Source organism: Gobius niger (assembly GCF_951799975.1).
Source record: "Gobius niger genome assembly, chromosome: 21".
NCBI lineage: Eukaryota > Metazoa > Chordata > Actinopteri > Gobiiformes > Gobiidae > Gobius > Gobius niger.
The window spans coordinates 4,933,186-4,948,417 of NC_136872.1; the positions used below are offsets into that span (position 1 = coordinate 4,933,186).

A 15,232-nucleotide genomic window follows, 5' to 3' on the forward strand; every position below is an offset into this window, starting at 1 on the left:
ATAGAGTTCGGGAAATTCCACAGTTACCATGGAGATCCGCCATCTTTGCTGCTGCTAACACGCATTTCCATAGAGTAACATTAGTTAAAGGAATAGGCCACCGTTTTTACATACTGAGATATGTTCTTACCTTAGCTTTGACGAGTTCTTTAGGACCTGTCTGATCGTCACCCGTGCCTTCAGTCACGTAAACACAGCACAGACGGCGTTAGCATTTAGCCTCTCCCTCTCTCCACTATAGCTCCAAAACAGGTCAAGATAGAAGCGACCAAGCTCTTCCACGTTTTCCCTATTTAAATATGGTTACGTGAAGTGACACTACAAAGTATAATTACACAAAATTAAACAATGTGGATTTTCTAAGCGGATAAAAGGGGGGACTATATTGTAAGGCGTAATAATACCAGGAGTAGTTCGAAATCCGCGCAATACTCTTCACTTTACTGTGCGGATGCCAAATTACTCCTGGTATTATTACGCCTTACAATATAGTCCCCCCTTTTATCCACTTAGAAAATCCACATTGTTTAATTTTGTGTAATTAAACGTTGTAGTGGAACACTTCACGTAACCATATTTAAATAGGGAAAACGTGGAAGAGCTTGGTAGCTTCTATCTTGACCTGTTTTGGAGCTATAGTGGAGAGAGGGAGAGGCTAAATGCTAACGCCGTCTGCGCTGTGTTTACGTGACTGAAGGCACGGGGGAAGATCAGACAGGTCCTAAAAAACTCGTCAAAGCTAAGATAAGAACATATCTCAGTATGTAAAAACGGTGGCCTATTCCTTGAAAAACACCATAAAAAGTGGAGAAAAAAGCCGTAAAACACCTCCATTAGCTGCTGAGTTACTGCGGGTAAATCCACCTAACTCACTGTGGTGTCCAGGTGTTTTCATGTGAACAATAACTCCAGTATTTTAAAATCTTAGTTTACAATTGCTGCTAATCCCATAATGCTTAGCGAAATGACATCACATTCCCGAACTCTATAATGGTCTGAAACACAATCAGCTGCAGTTTGGCTGGTATTGTCCTACATTTTTGCTCAAAAGTACGACTTTAGCCATGCACATACTGTACATAAGGGCCCTGAGCAAGTCCCGGTTCCATGTTTTCTTGTTTTTGATCATAATGTCACCTTGGTGTAAAACGATAGCATAACCTGTTACTTGCCAGCCCCCCTGATCACGGAGTTAGGGTTATGATTAGGTTTAGGGACGGCAAATGTGATGCAAGTCGTGTTTCACTCACACAGATCTCACACATATTTTTTAGAAACTAGAAGGTCTTGGCTTTCAAATGAGGTGTCAGACTGGCACATAGGCTGTAAACTCTCCAGTCAATACGCTTCGGGATTTGGATATGTATAATTGTCCTAACCCTAAGGCGATAGTAAACCTACCTGTGACATTAATCGTAAACTCCACAGAGCTCAGGAATATTATCCATGTCCTTGTGACACATCTGTATGTTCCAGAGTCAGACTTGGCCACGTTTGCGACGCTCACATGCATCACCCACGGCTCGTCCAGCTGAAGTCCGTATCTGCCCTTCTGCTCACTGGTCCCTGAAGCCTCCACCAGAATGTCCCCCTCTTTGGTGCAGTCATTTTTACAGAAGGACTGAGAACTTCCAAGGTATGTCACTGTACATCTGACTGTGATGTTTTCCCCTTCGGTCGCTGTGTACACGCCCACTGCTCCGGCGAGTCCAGGATGTGTGACGCCGCACAGCCCTGTTCAACACACAGGCATCAGGAGCCTCATTATTGATGTGACTACAGGTTTACATGATATGAACTGATGTTATTATGCATTTACTCATTAAATAAACCACCAGACACCATTACAGGCTTTTTTCAAATCATAGAAGGACAAACAACAACATGAAGCTCGGGCACAAGGTCCTCCTCAACCACAGATGGGTACTGATGAGAAGAGATTGCTGTTACTTACCGAGAAAGAGTTTTAAAAGCAGACCTGTCCTCATGACGGCTGACCAGGAACTGAACTTATTCCACTTTTGTGCTGAGAAGTCTCTGAGAAGTCACTAAGTTACTCGTGTGACATCACCTCCATTTCTCAGAATCCACTTCTTCTTTTTCTCCATCTGTGGTTCTCCAGAAATGTAATCCCCCGACTTGTAGAGCACAAATCCCCGAGTATGTAAAAAAAAAAGTAAGTCTCTAGCCCATTCCTGTGCGGAGTTAGGATATTTTAACTAAATAACCATTTTACTCATTCCAGCCACTAGGGGCAATTTGAATAAATAAAAATAATTCCACAGGCGTCCAGCAGAGGGCACTTATGTAAGAGATCAGAATATAAACACATTATAAGCACGTGGTAAATGAAGCTTACCACCACAGAGTGTGGAGAGAATGAATAATAACGACAGTACTTTGAGAAACTTGTGACGCAGACTTGTATAAGTATTTGTAAAGTTATTACTTTGGTCACATTACATAATGATGTTTTATTTGAAAATACAAATAAATGGAAATTAAAACAAAGTGTGAAGACACTGACTAATAAATGATAGGTTTGTTTGTATCAGTCTGCAGTTAGCACGTGTGTCCACCAGAGGGCTGTAAACTCAAGGAAACTGATTTTCATTCATGTCAAGGGAGTCCTTTACTGACTTTAAAACAGAGGTGCACCACGTCATGACATCAGCAGGTGGATAGTGCAGGATGACACAAACATGTATGAAGCAACCACAGACCCAGGTCTCTTTCTTTTTTTTAATCTAATCTAATGTAATATTATACAGGGTCAGTCTAACATCACTCTCTGGACTGAAGCCAATCAGTCCTGGATTTGTTATTGTGAAAATTAGCAATTATGTGCATTGTCTTGGATGAATGAAAAAGTACATTTAAAATGTCCCCAATGAAACAGGCCTATGGTTCATGGGGCTCACGTTACATAGAGAAGATCAGCACCATGGACAGCGACAACATCAGCACTGTCACTGTCATAACTTATGTTTCTTTTTATTAGAAATATTACATTATATATATTTATTAGAAATATTTGACTCATGAATCAGGTACAGGCAGGCGCTCGTCATATCATTAGACTATAATGAGAAAGTGCATTCACTTCTGTTATTCAACTTAAACTGTGAAACTAATGATAGACTGATTACATGCAAAGTGAGATATGTATAGTCTTTATTTGTTATCATTTTGATTATTATAATGCAACACCCCCGCACGCTGCTGCTCATCACCGGTGACTTTAATCACGCCTCCCTCTCAACCACCCTCCCAACTTTTACACAGTACATAAAGTGCCACACAAGGAACAATAGACTTACTCTATGCTAGAGGAGTGGTGTACTATTGTTATCAAGTGTCTTCCACTGTGGTTCATAACAAATGATGGCATTGTTCCCATACGCTTTCACGGTTAAAAGCAAGTCAGCCATATTTTATTGTTATTACTATGTAGCAATGGTTGGTCATTTATGCCTGTACTGTCACTTTAAGAGAAAAACACGTACAATGTGCCTTGGATGTCTCCCTCTGTCTGCGCGAAGCAATAAATTGCTATTGTCAAAATGTATTGTAAAAACATGTGTAGACTGTAAGAGCCAACATGTAGAAACTCAGCCAACGTTTTCTCTTTTTAGTAAGTTAATGTAAAGCATGTTCTAGACAGTGAGCTAAAAACTCTACATGACGTGTGTACTTGTTAACAGGACTGATGAGCTGTGTGCAGACTACATGTATGACGTACAACTTTTCATTTTCTCTTGTTCTCTTATATCTGGTGACCCAGTAAGTCAAATATTTATGTTTGAGTACGAATCAATGTACAGGAAACCAAACAAAAGCAATGTATATAGTAATGGATGCTTTATTTTGCAGAATACAGACACAAAAACCTGTCAAGAACATTTGAGAATGCCTGTCTACTCATACGCGAACCAGCCCATGGCCAGGAACATGTGCTGGCCACAGTTGCCACTGTTGAGGTTCTTACTGATGACCACCAATGCTCTCTTCTCATAAGCTTGTGCTGCTTCAGCTGGCACCACTGTCATGACCCGGATCGGCCCGTGATCGTCCTTCTTGTACCAGAGCTTGACTGTGTTCCCTCCCGTTGCCTGGTTCAGATCTACATCGACAGACTTGTATGAATCCCAGCGTCTCATCTGAGCCAGTGGTGGAGATCTGCAGCACATTGGCCTTGCTCTGGAAACACAGGTGCTAATCAGTTACAATTGTACCAAAAGAGTATTTGGATGACGTTATATTTCCCATTGGTATTTTGATATTAGAGTAAGTTTCAAATGAATTGATCTCCCTGTCTAAATGTGAAGACTTTCATTTCTTAGTATAACAAGCTTAATATAGAAGGTGCAGTAACACGTAAGACCTGAGGTGGCAGTACTGAGTATAAAAATGACAACTTGAATCTAGTTCCTTTAAGGTGTTAAGCTAAAAAAATATATAGAGCCCTTTGTTATTGCAAATATGATATGAGGTACTGTTAGTACATATCATTGTTGCCTTACAGTATTTGCTATTTATTGCACAAGTTTTCCTACATTGAGTAGAAGATTTGTACTTTTATTTTTTTTTAATTATTAAAAATAAGGGAGATGTTGTCGTTCAACTTACTCAAGGCTTTGTCAATTTATATGAGCCTACTATAACTCGAAACATGTAGTTTATTTGCTCTTATCATGAAGGACAAAATCTTTTTACTGAATCTACACAAAGCCCAGAGCTTTTCTCAGTTAGTCATTAACCATCAACTGCTTATTGTTTGTTTAATATAAACAGAATTTTAACTTTCATCAGTTATATTAACAGTTTGAAACATTTCTCTTTCTTGCGACCCCAAAAAAACTAATTCTGGAACCTCCTGCAGTAAGTCATAACTTACAAGCTGGAGCTTATCACCTGTGTTCCTTTATTCTAAGCAAAGTTTGGGCCAGTGCTTTACCAGGACAGTGGCCTTCGTTGATGAATTGTATTTTGTGACTTCTCTGTCAATAAATAAACGTAACTGACTGGCCCGGTAAGTGAGAGAGCTGTACCGGTTCTACGTTCTCTTTCAAACAAGACACGTGCCAAGTAACCCTTAATATTTGACATCTTCTTCCACATTTATCAGCTTTTTTGTTTTCTCTATATGAAGTGACTCCATGAGCTCTCACCTCTCCCTCATGTGTGCTGTTGGTCTTGCGGTACCAGATGAACACCACCACTCCCCCGGCTCCCTGGTTCGTGTTGACATCAATGCGGGTGTAACCGTCAGAGAAGAGCTTGGCGTCTGAATCATAGGAGTCGGTCACGGTCACGTCACTGACGACCGGCATCACCATGTTGCCTTTGTTTCCCATGTTCAGATTGCAGTGCACCTTCTCCCAGTGACCTCCAACTCTGAACTTTTCCGCTTCTTCATTGGCGTCTATGGTGACGTCCAACTCTTTTATGGGCATGTCATACTTTTCACTCGTGGCGTTTGAGTACCACATGTAAAGGGGACTTCCTGACGTTCCAGAATTTAGATTTTGGGGAAGCTTGATGTAGCCTGCTTGGGATAATCCCACTTCCATGTGTAGCAGAGTGGAGGTTACTATAAAAATAAATAAAATGTGTTGCCACAACGCCACCCAGTATAACTGGGAAATACCTTAAAACAAGTCTAAGGCACACAAGTTCGTTAAAAGGACCGGGCAGAGGCAAATGATTTACAAAAGACTGTTTTGTTTTATTACACCAATTAAGTTTGGTTTCTTAAAAAGTTCATGTTGTTCTTTCGTTCTTTAAAAGCTGAATCCAGGACGTTCAGAGGAGAGCAAGTGGACAGACATACAGGCAGGGGAGGCATGATGGTGCTGCCAAGACCCTGCAATCACATTTAACACGTGTCAGAAACAAAACAAAGATCCTACCAGGTAGCGAAAGCGAAGCGAGACACCCTACGAGCCGCAGACCCCGGACCACGTCCAGCTATATGGCACCACTCGGACCGGCATCAGCAGCGCTATGTGAACAGTAGGAACTTAGACCATGCACCCGCATGACAAGACACAAACTGCGAAGAACACGCTTACCATCAAGGCATGGAAGTTGCATACAAAGTTGATGGCCTTAAGCCTAAGCCCGGCTTGACGCTCCCGACACGACGCACAACCAAGCAACCCCAGACTAGCCGCTAGCGAAGCCCCGCAGCAGGTGTGACGTCAGAGAGGTGAGAGGGCAGGTGATGGGGAAGAGGCCCCTTTTATAGCGCGCCCCCTACGTGCTATTGGCTTAACGCAGGGACACCTACCCCACCTCACTACACATGGCTTCATTGAAACTGACTTGGATTCTGGTTATAGGAGAATCACCACCCTTTTTGTACCAGAGGTAGATGGTGTTTCCTCCGGCCCCTGTGTTGACGTTGACTGGTACTTGCTCAAAGCCCTCATCTTTTCTGAGCTGTTCTTCATCCTGGTTCAGGGACACGGCAAGTTCTGTGATGTACTCGCTCATAATGTCAAGCTGTGTAAAGAGGAGAAACAATTACTGAACTGTCCAGGGATCCACAAATGCAACAAAGTGATCATAGTAAAGTTAGATTAAATCTTGCTTATGTTGTGTAGCTTAATCGTCCAAGCTGAGTTAAAAATGAAAAATTGAAATTTTATTTTCTGGTCATATCGCTTTAATATGTCAATGTGGATAAGCATCAGCTGGATTTTATGCCTAAACCAGGGGAGCCCAAACTTTTTGTCTCTGAGGCCAAAATGAAAAAGTACCTGTGAGTCGTGGGCCAAACGCGGCGATGTCAAGTGTGAAACACTTAAACTGCAAATAATAAGTTACTTTATTTTCTTTTTTGGTAGCCTACATAAATGTTAACTATGGCAAAAGCCTAGTTTTAGTAGAACAAAATCAACTATTGCAGCAATATAGTGCAAACACCTGTATCTACAGCACCTACAGTGACTTTAAATCATTCATTTGTTAACTCAAAGAAAAAGTGATATTAGATCATTTGAAAATATCAGTTCAGCATGAATTATTTTATAAGTACATTTTTAACATGTACATGTCAACAACGTTTGCCATAAAGGTTGGAAAACTGGGAAAGTTGATGCTACAACGCTCTGTGATAAAAGGGCCAGATCTTGTGACTGGCGCAGTCCGTGCGCAACTCTAAAATTAACGTGGTGCACGCGCGATCTTGCATGTGGCGCTTAAGGCTGCGCCTCTAGGGAGAGGGCGTTATTTAAGAAAAAGAGGCCGACTGAGGCGCGGTTCATTACAAGCAGCACAATTGAAAACAAAAGCGAAATTGCCTTGAAAAGTCTGTTTGAGCGTCGGTTACGCACGGGCTGACTTTGATAGATCAACGCGCACACCCCTAACACCAAAACAACAACAGTTTTCCATAAATAAACCACACGTGCCTCAAGTGCCACAACACCAGGTCTGATCTGTGTTTTAAGGAGACATTTCCATCGTGTGTCAGTCTTTACCTCCTGATGATGCTCCTTGTGTAGCCACAGCTCCAAAAGCTACAAAAGAAAGAAGTGCATTTTACAGGACGCAGAGCAACTTTTTTTTTTCAAGTTTCAAAATCCTGTACATTTTGTAACTTTGCGCATTCGAACGGTGTCCAGCGCGAGGCTGCTGCCTCTCTGTCCCGCCCGCTCAGCTTGGATCTGCAGCGAGCGGCTGCCGCAGTGGAGGGACAGTTTTATTTCTTTAATCATTGTTAAACATTGCGCTGCATCACGCATGTAACGCGTGTACAAGAGAACCCCCCCCTCGCAAACCACCGCCTTCCGCAGGTCTGGGAAAGCATGGGGCACCACAACATCGCAATGTGAGTCTGTCCCCCTCCTGTCCTGCCCACTTTTTGCGCCAGGTATGACACTGAAGATTGCAAGGAGCGCCACCCGTCTGCGCACTCGTCTGCACTACAGCCTGCGCTGTGAACCACAAGATCTGGCCCCACAAGTGTTTCCTTAACTTTGCAAAAGGAGTGAAACAGCGCCCCCAATTTGACGCTAGTGGCCAAAGAGTGTACTACATCCATATTTACCATTGAGAATGAATGGGAAGAGAGTTAGTATTAACCCATACTGCATAGAGATCTAACAGTCGACCCCATGAAAGGTTAAGGAGTTAGTTGCTAGTGCTAGTGCTTAGAGGCTACAATTTGATGGTTTCAGACGCAGCCTGCAAGTCACAGCTCGAATTTCTCTGTTGAGTGAACCTCAGAAGGTGCCCTCACTGAGGCCTGAGTGGAAGGGTGTAGGGGATGGGAGGAGGGAATGGTTTCGGAAAGGCCCCTGCTCTGCATTGCGCAGCCATCTTGGCTTTTCTCCAAGAAAGTAAACAAAACATTTTTCAGAAGCGACCACAAGAGGGCGCTGTTGCGTAGCGTCTAAACCCTTTATCACTCAGACTTGCCAGGGCAGAATATACCACATGGCTATAATTTTATGTCACTGCCCTCTACTGGACACATGTGGAATTCTTTCCTTTCTTCATTTAAGCTGCCCCCTAGTGGCTGGAATGAGCATGCTTGTGCTCTACAAGTCGTGGGCCGGATTGAATCATCTCGTGGGCCGAAAGTGGCCCGCGGGCTGCCTGTTGGAAACCCCTGCTCTAAACTCTTACGCACTTTCTCAGCTTCAGGCCTCACTGTGAGCCATGAAGTAAAAGAATGTCCACCTCACAGTAGCATCTCCCATAGAAATAAGCCCATTATATTAGATTAATATCTGTTTGTGCTTTATACAACTTACAAGGGTTAGGGTTAGGGATTTTCACCGTAGACTCGGCCCTTGCGTGACGTGTAGCTCGCGCTGCTCCAATGCTAACAGTCCGACCCTCATTAAGTACGAGATTTCTAAAATTCTTTTTACGAAAACCAGCCTGGTTTCATAAATTGTGATTAACCCAGCGTTATCTCAGGAGGAAGATCTAGCCTAGTCTAGTGTTGAAAAAATTGAAACCAGGCGTTAAAGTTGTTTATAAGGTGTCTAAACTCCAATGCTTTTCAATGGGGGCCTAGTGGCGATATGGAGGTACTACAGCAATGGCGGCCCCCAGTGTCATGGTCATAAAGCAGAGCAGCCAGCGCCCATTGGTCTCCTGTTAAAAGGTCGTCTGCACAAATAAAGTCCAGTGGCAAAAGTTTGTGGTACAACAGCGACACCCCGTGGTCAAATGTGTGCAGTGAAAGGCCACCATGTTGAAGGAAACAACCTGCAGAACTTTTACACTTTTACTTTCGATATTAAAGAAAAAATGTGTGGAAGATTAAGATCCCCACTAGCCATTGCCCTTGACAATGGCTAGTCTTCCTGGGGTCCACCATAAATGGTGCAGATCCCCTGAACCCCCTGTAAACATGGCACACTATCATTCAGGAACAATACTAAAATCTTATCCATGCCTTTATTTCCTCAAGGCTGGACTACTGTAACAGACTTTTTATTGGGCTCCCTGCCAAAGACATCCAGAGACTCCAGCATAATACAGAACAGTGCAGCTAGACTACTTGTGCCAGCCAGGAAGTGTGACCACATCACACCCATTCTGTTTTCACTGCACTGGCTCCCGGTTTCTGCTCGGATCGACTACAAAATCCTGCTGCTCACCCATTACATAAGTGCATTACTGGTCATGCTCAATACCTGAAAGAACTCATGTCACGGAAACCCTCCAACCGCAACCTCAGGTCATCCTGTAGCCTCCGCCATGTTCCTTCAACCAAGCGCCGAACCATGGGGGACAGAGCCTTTTGTTCTGCTGCACCAAGGCTTTGGAACAGCCTCCCCGTGGAGTTGAGAGAAACAAAAAACCTGGACTTTTTTAAAGCCAAAATGCAAACTTTCCTTCTTATAATTGTTTGTTTTAATGCGTGTTTTCTTGTAGCACTGAGATTCTCTTAATGAAAAGTGCGTTACAAATCAAATTTTTATGGTCAGTTTAATATCACAACCCAAAAGTAGTGTTTACCAAAGGCTCACAACAGGAAGGGCCTCAAAACCTCATTGCTTAAAATAGTAAGCACCGGTTAAGACGTTTGCACACACAGTATCTAGAGTAGTTGTTGTAAACAGAACCATCACCTACACAGATTTTGGAAAGCATTTAACTTTAGAGGGATTGAAAAATGGAAATGTCAAAATCACTCAATACACAAACTTGTTTAAAAATGTTTGAGCGCTTTATTCACATTGAACAAGGATTAGAGAAGTCAACAGCATTTGCAAATACATTTGGACAGACTTCCTTGTTGGGGGGAAAGTTGCTCAGGAATGTTGCAGCTCTTTTTCACAGACAAAGGGATGCTTGTTGGAGCACTGCTGATCATCCCAGCACCTGTAATCTGCATACATAGTGTAATCAGCATGTCATTTACATTTATACCAATTAAACCAGCCCCACCCTGATGCAAACCAGAAAAGTTTATGACGGCACACTGCTGAGACCTTCGAAAATCATTCGGTTCTCTAATACACCAGCCTGTATATGTCACAGGTTCACTGTTGATCCACAGCCAGGACCCGTCCTGAAAACAAAGTCAGAACGTGATACAATTTAAACATTTGTGATCACAAGAGAATATCAAGTCTTAATTCTTAAATCTGAATGAAAACCAGTGGCTCAGTCCAATTCCATGTGGTAAAGATTAGAAAATGGCACCAATTAAAGTTAAAAACGTACTTGCTGTGCATCTGAGAAGCCGATCCACGCGGTTCCCTTTGCAAGTCCGTTCAAAAACTGGCCCTCTTGCTGGACACGAATAGTGGCAAGGTTTCCACCCAAGGACACACAGTGTTGCTGATGGAGAAAGAAAATGTTAAACACATTTTCAGAAGTGAGTCTACGTTGTATTAACTTACCTGAGCTTGAGCCCAGGTGAGCACATCTTCGATAAGTCTAAAACAGCGGCCATTAAATGTTTGCCAAAATCCACCTGAAACACAAAAACATTAATTTCTGTCTTCTGCTTAAAATAAATTGAGAACCAACATGCTCACCACTATCGTCGAGGACTTCATTCGAACATGGAAAATACAACAAAAAAGTCAGGGAAATGCAGTTAAGTGGGTGATTTGATATCCAGTGGCTAAAGGAGTTGGTTTAAGTTCTTAAACAAAGCAAAGAATATAGAAATGTCGAGCCTGAATGTTGAGTTTCTAATGATGTTTGATAGAACTCACTTCCATCAGCTACAGTGTGATTTCCATGGTCTGGTCCCGGTGTAGCTGCAGAGTTTGACAGAAAAGTGAACAGAAATGGAATCACTAGTGATGTGCCGATCGTGTGGAGGCTTCGAAGCGTGTGCCGAGTAATCTAGAGGAGTGTCTATTGAAGCGCGTATCGATGCGTGTGTTGATCACGTGTGTGGTGGCGTTCGAAGCCTCGGGAAGCGGCCGTACCACGTGACTGATTCAGGAAATGATTCGCAGGTTTGAAGCACGATTCAAAACAAAAGCGACAGTGACATTTTGTGTGTTTGGGTTGGACATAAACAAAGTAACACAAGCACATTTTCCATCACAACTCTATAACTCTATAAATTTGCAAATTTAGTCTGTCAGCCCCCACCATTTATTGTACACACTCAGCATGTTATACATGCAGACCTGTCCCTTTTTAAATCCAGATTAAAGACTCAGCTTTTCAAACTTGCTTTTAATACTTAGAGACACTGAATTGTGTCCAGGTTGTAAACATTTTTTTTTTTTTTTTATTGTTTTCATCTTTCTGTGAAGCACTTTGGTCCTCCTGGTGTTGTTGTAAAGTACTAAATAAACTTGTAGCCTACTGATTGATACATTTCTTGTCCACATGATGGTGTAGTGGAGCAAATAAAGCACCTTGATGCTTCGAACCATGTGTGATGCAATTGGCTGTGAGGCTTCAATGCTTCATGGGGCTTCATCTTGCCATCACTAGGAATCACATGTTCTTCAGAATCACAAACACCAAAAAACAACAACTTACGACTGGTTTGGGCCCATGCGCCGCACAGGAGGAGAGAGAAAAGCAGCAGCTCCATGATGCAGATAGTCTTAGGTGTTTAGTGAAGACAAACTGACAACCACAAGAAACTTCACACCATCTGCAATGAGCCTTTCTGTATTTGACCCACCTGCCTTTAATCAGCTCCACCTGCTGCACCAGGTGGAGCTGATTAAAGGGGATGTGCTGCCTTCATGTGCCCTGGGAAAGATGAGCCTTTCCAGTTGTGAATGGGAAGTTACTAGTGCTGTGTTCAAGAACTTTTAATTAAAGTCGTCTACAAACCGCTGACACAACACTGCTTTATATCTGCTTTGCTCACCATCGCCCCTTTAAAGACCCCCGGCTGAAGCAATTTATGTTTAAAAGATCCACTAAATGTTCTAATAAACGCCTGTCATGTGTTGTGTTCTCGAAGGTTTTTGCTTTTGTTTGGGGGCGGAGGCACCGCCACTTTGGTTAGTGTTGTTGATACATCCTTTAGCGAACAAGTGCCACGCAAAAGGGCAGAGTTTTATCTACACGCCTATTGTTGATCAGTGTGTAATGCTTTGACTGCGTGAAACCAGATTGCTATTTAAGGCCCTGACTGAAACCCCTCACTGCTAATTGTGTAGATTAAAACCACCAGTTAATAGATTTAAAGGCAGTTTGTGCTTTTGCTTTCATTTAGTAGAAACTAAGCCACATGGCTTATTTTGCATACTGTAGCTTTATGAAAGAGCTGTAGAGATATAATAAGGCTAAAGGTAAATGTGATGGCTCATTTGTATTTTTCTGTTTTTCTCCTTACATGTCTTTATATGGACACTGTTGTTGCATATGCAATACAGTAGGTGCCAATGACCTTAAAGAAGATTCCCCTGGGTAAGGATGGACAGATTGTGCAAAATAGCTCTGAAGCTCTAGTTCACTAACTGCATAGAGATCCAACAGTTGATCCCATGAAAGGTTAAGGATTAGTTGCTAGTGCTAGTACTTAGAGGCTATAATTTGATGGTTTCGGACACAGCCTTTGATAAAGCTCGACCGTCCTTACCCAGGGAAAGGGGAAGTGACATCACCGACAGCTGCTGTTCTTCTTCTGTAAGGTTATTGGCAGACTACAGGCAAACAAAAGCGCATGCTGCCACCTACTGTATTGCTTATGCAACAACATAGTGTTCAAATAAAAGGAGAAAAACAAAGAAAAATCCAGATGAGCCATTACACTTCCCTTTAGCCTTATTTTATCTCAACAGCCGTTTCATAAAGCTACAGTATGCAAATTGGCCATGTGGCTTAAGTTTCTACTAAAGAAAAGCAAATGCAAAAAAGCACAAACTGCCTTCATTTAAGCCATTTACTGAGGCGGCTCTTTAAAAGTGACATGTGACTGCTGTGATGGCCTGGCCTTAGCCATTCATAAACTCAGGTCAATTATAATTTCCCTAAATATAAATCTGTGTCTGATCTCAGTGGCCGCGTTACATCGGTTGAATTTCAACCTACCATTCAGAGAGCGGAGAGGCGGGTGTTGTGACGTCAAGCAATTTTCACCACCAATCAGCCTAACACTGAGTGCAATACAATGTGTTAAAGTGACAGTGAGGTATCCTCGTGTACCGAGGGCCCACAACTGGTAAGGGCCTCAAAGCCATTGCATTAAACTCGTGTGGTTCAGGTTTATTAAACCCATCTGCACTTGGCACACGGTCTAGAGTAGTTTGATGTAGACTGATTATGATTCTACAAACTGTCACCTACTTGCAGGTTTGTTGGAAGAGTATTTTTTTAATTCGATATGAGGAAATGAAAGTCAGAATCTCACTTCATACACATTTTAAAATGTTTGAGCACTTTATTCACGTGGAACAGAGAGCGGAGAAGTCAAAAGTATTTGCAAATACATTTGAACAGACTTTTTGCAGCTATTTCTCACAGACAAAGGGGCGCTTGACGGAGCAACGTTCATCATCCCAGCACTTGTAATCTGCATAAAAGCGTAAACATTGTCATTTACATTTATTCCAATTAAAACAGCCCCACCCCCGATACAAACCAGAAAAGTTTATGACGGCACACTCCTGAGGCCCACGATGATTATTTGGTTCGCCCATACACCAGCCTGTAAACATCACAGGATCACTGTTGATCCACAGCCAGACCCCGTCCTGAAAGCAAAACCACAACATGATACAGCAATTTAAACATTTGGATCACATTTGAGAATCAAGTCTTGTTGAATCTGAATGAAAACCAGTGGCTTGGTCATATTCAATGTGGTAAAGATTTGGAAAAGTCTAAAAACATACTTCCTGTGCATCCGAGAAGCCAATCCACGCATCTTTTCCCTTTGCTACTGTATTCACAAACTGTCCCTCTTGCTGGTTATGAATCGTAGCAAGGTTTCCACCCAAGGACACACAGTGATGCTGAAGGAGAGAAAAAATGCTTAACACATTTTGTAGAAGAAACTGTATGTTGTGTTCACTTACCTGAGCATCAGCCCAGGTGAGCGCATTCTCAAAATATTGAAAACTGCGGCCATTAAATGCTTTCCAATCATCAACTGTAAAATCAGATGAAAATTAAGTTTCAGTTTATTTTAAGTGGAAAAGAACCAACATGCTCACCACTATCATCGAAGGCTTCATTTGAACATTAAAAAAATAGAAAAAAAAGATTTGTCAGGGAAATGCAGTTAAGTGGGTGATTTGATATCCAATGGCTAAAGGATTTGGTTTAAGCTTTTAAACAGAGTAAAGAATAAAGAAATGTCAAGCCTGAATGTTGAGTTCCTAATGATGTTTGATGGAACTCACCTCCATCAGCTACAGTGTGATTTCCATGGTCTGGTCCCGGTGTAGCTGCAGAGTTTGACAGAAAAGTGAACAGAAATGGAATCACACGTTCTTCAGAATCACAAAAATAAAAACTTACGACTGGGGTGGGCCCATGCGCCGCACAGGAGGAGAGAGAAAAGCAGCAGCTCCATGATGCAGATAGTCTTAGGTGTTTAGAAACAGTGCAGACAAACTGACGACCACAAGAAACTTCACACCATCTGCAATGAGCCTTTATGTATTTGACCCACCTGCCTTTAATCAGCTCCACCTGCTGCACCAGGTGGAGCTGATTAAAGACGATGTGCTGCCTTCATGTGCTCTGGGAAAGATGAGCCTTTCCAGCTGTGAACAGGAAGTAATGAGTGCTGTGTTCAAGTGCTTTTGTGGTCGTAGATAATTGTAAC

At 42.4% G+C, this 15,232-nt stretch overlaps 1 protein-coding gene across 1 annotated transcript in view; it reads left to right on the top strand.

Moving 5' to 3' along the window:
* The first annotated feature begins 4,077 nt into the window (after window positions 1-4,077).
* The window catches only part of LOC306980290 (equilibrative nucleoside transporter 2-like), a 313,304-nt gene continuing 302,149 nt past the window's right edge, over window positions 4,078-15,232 (top strand). The window contains exon 1 of the mRNA XM_079579636.1: window positions 4,078-4,086. The gene's annotated coding sequence lies outside the window, so the exon portion shown is untranslated. The remainder of the gene's footprint in view (window positions 4,087-15,232) is intronic.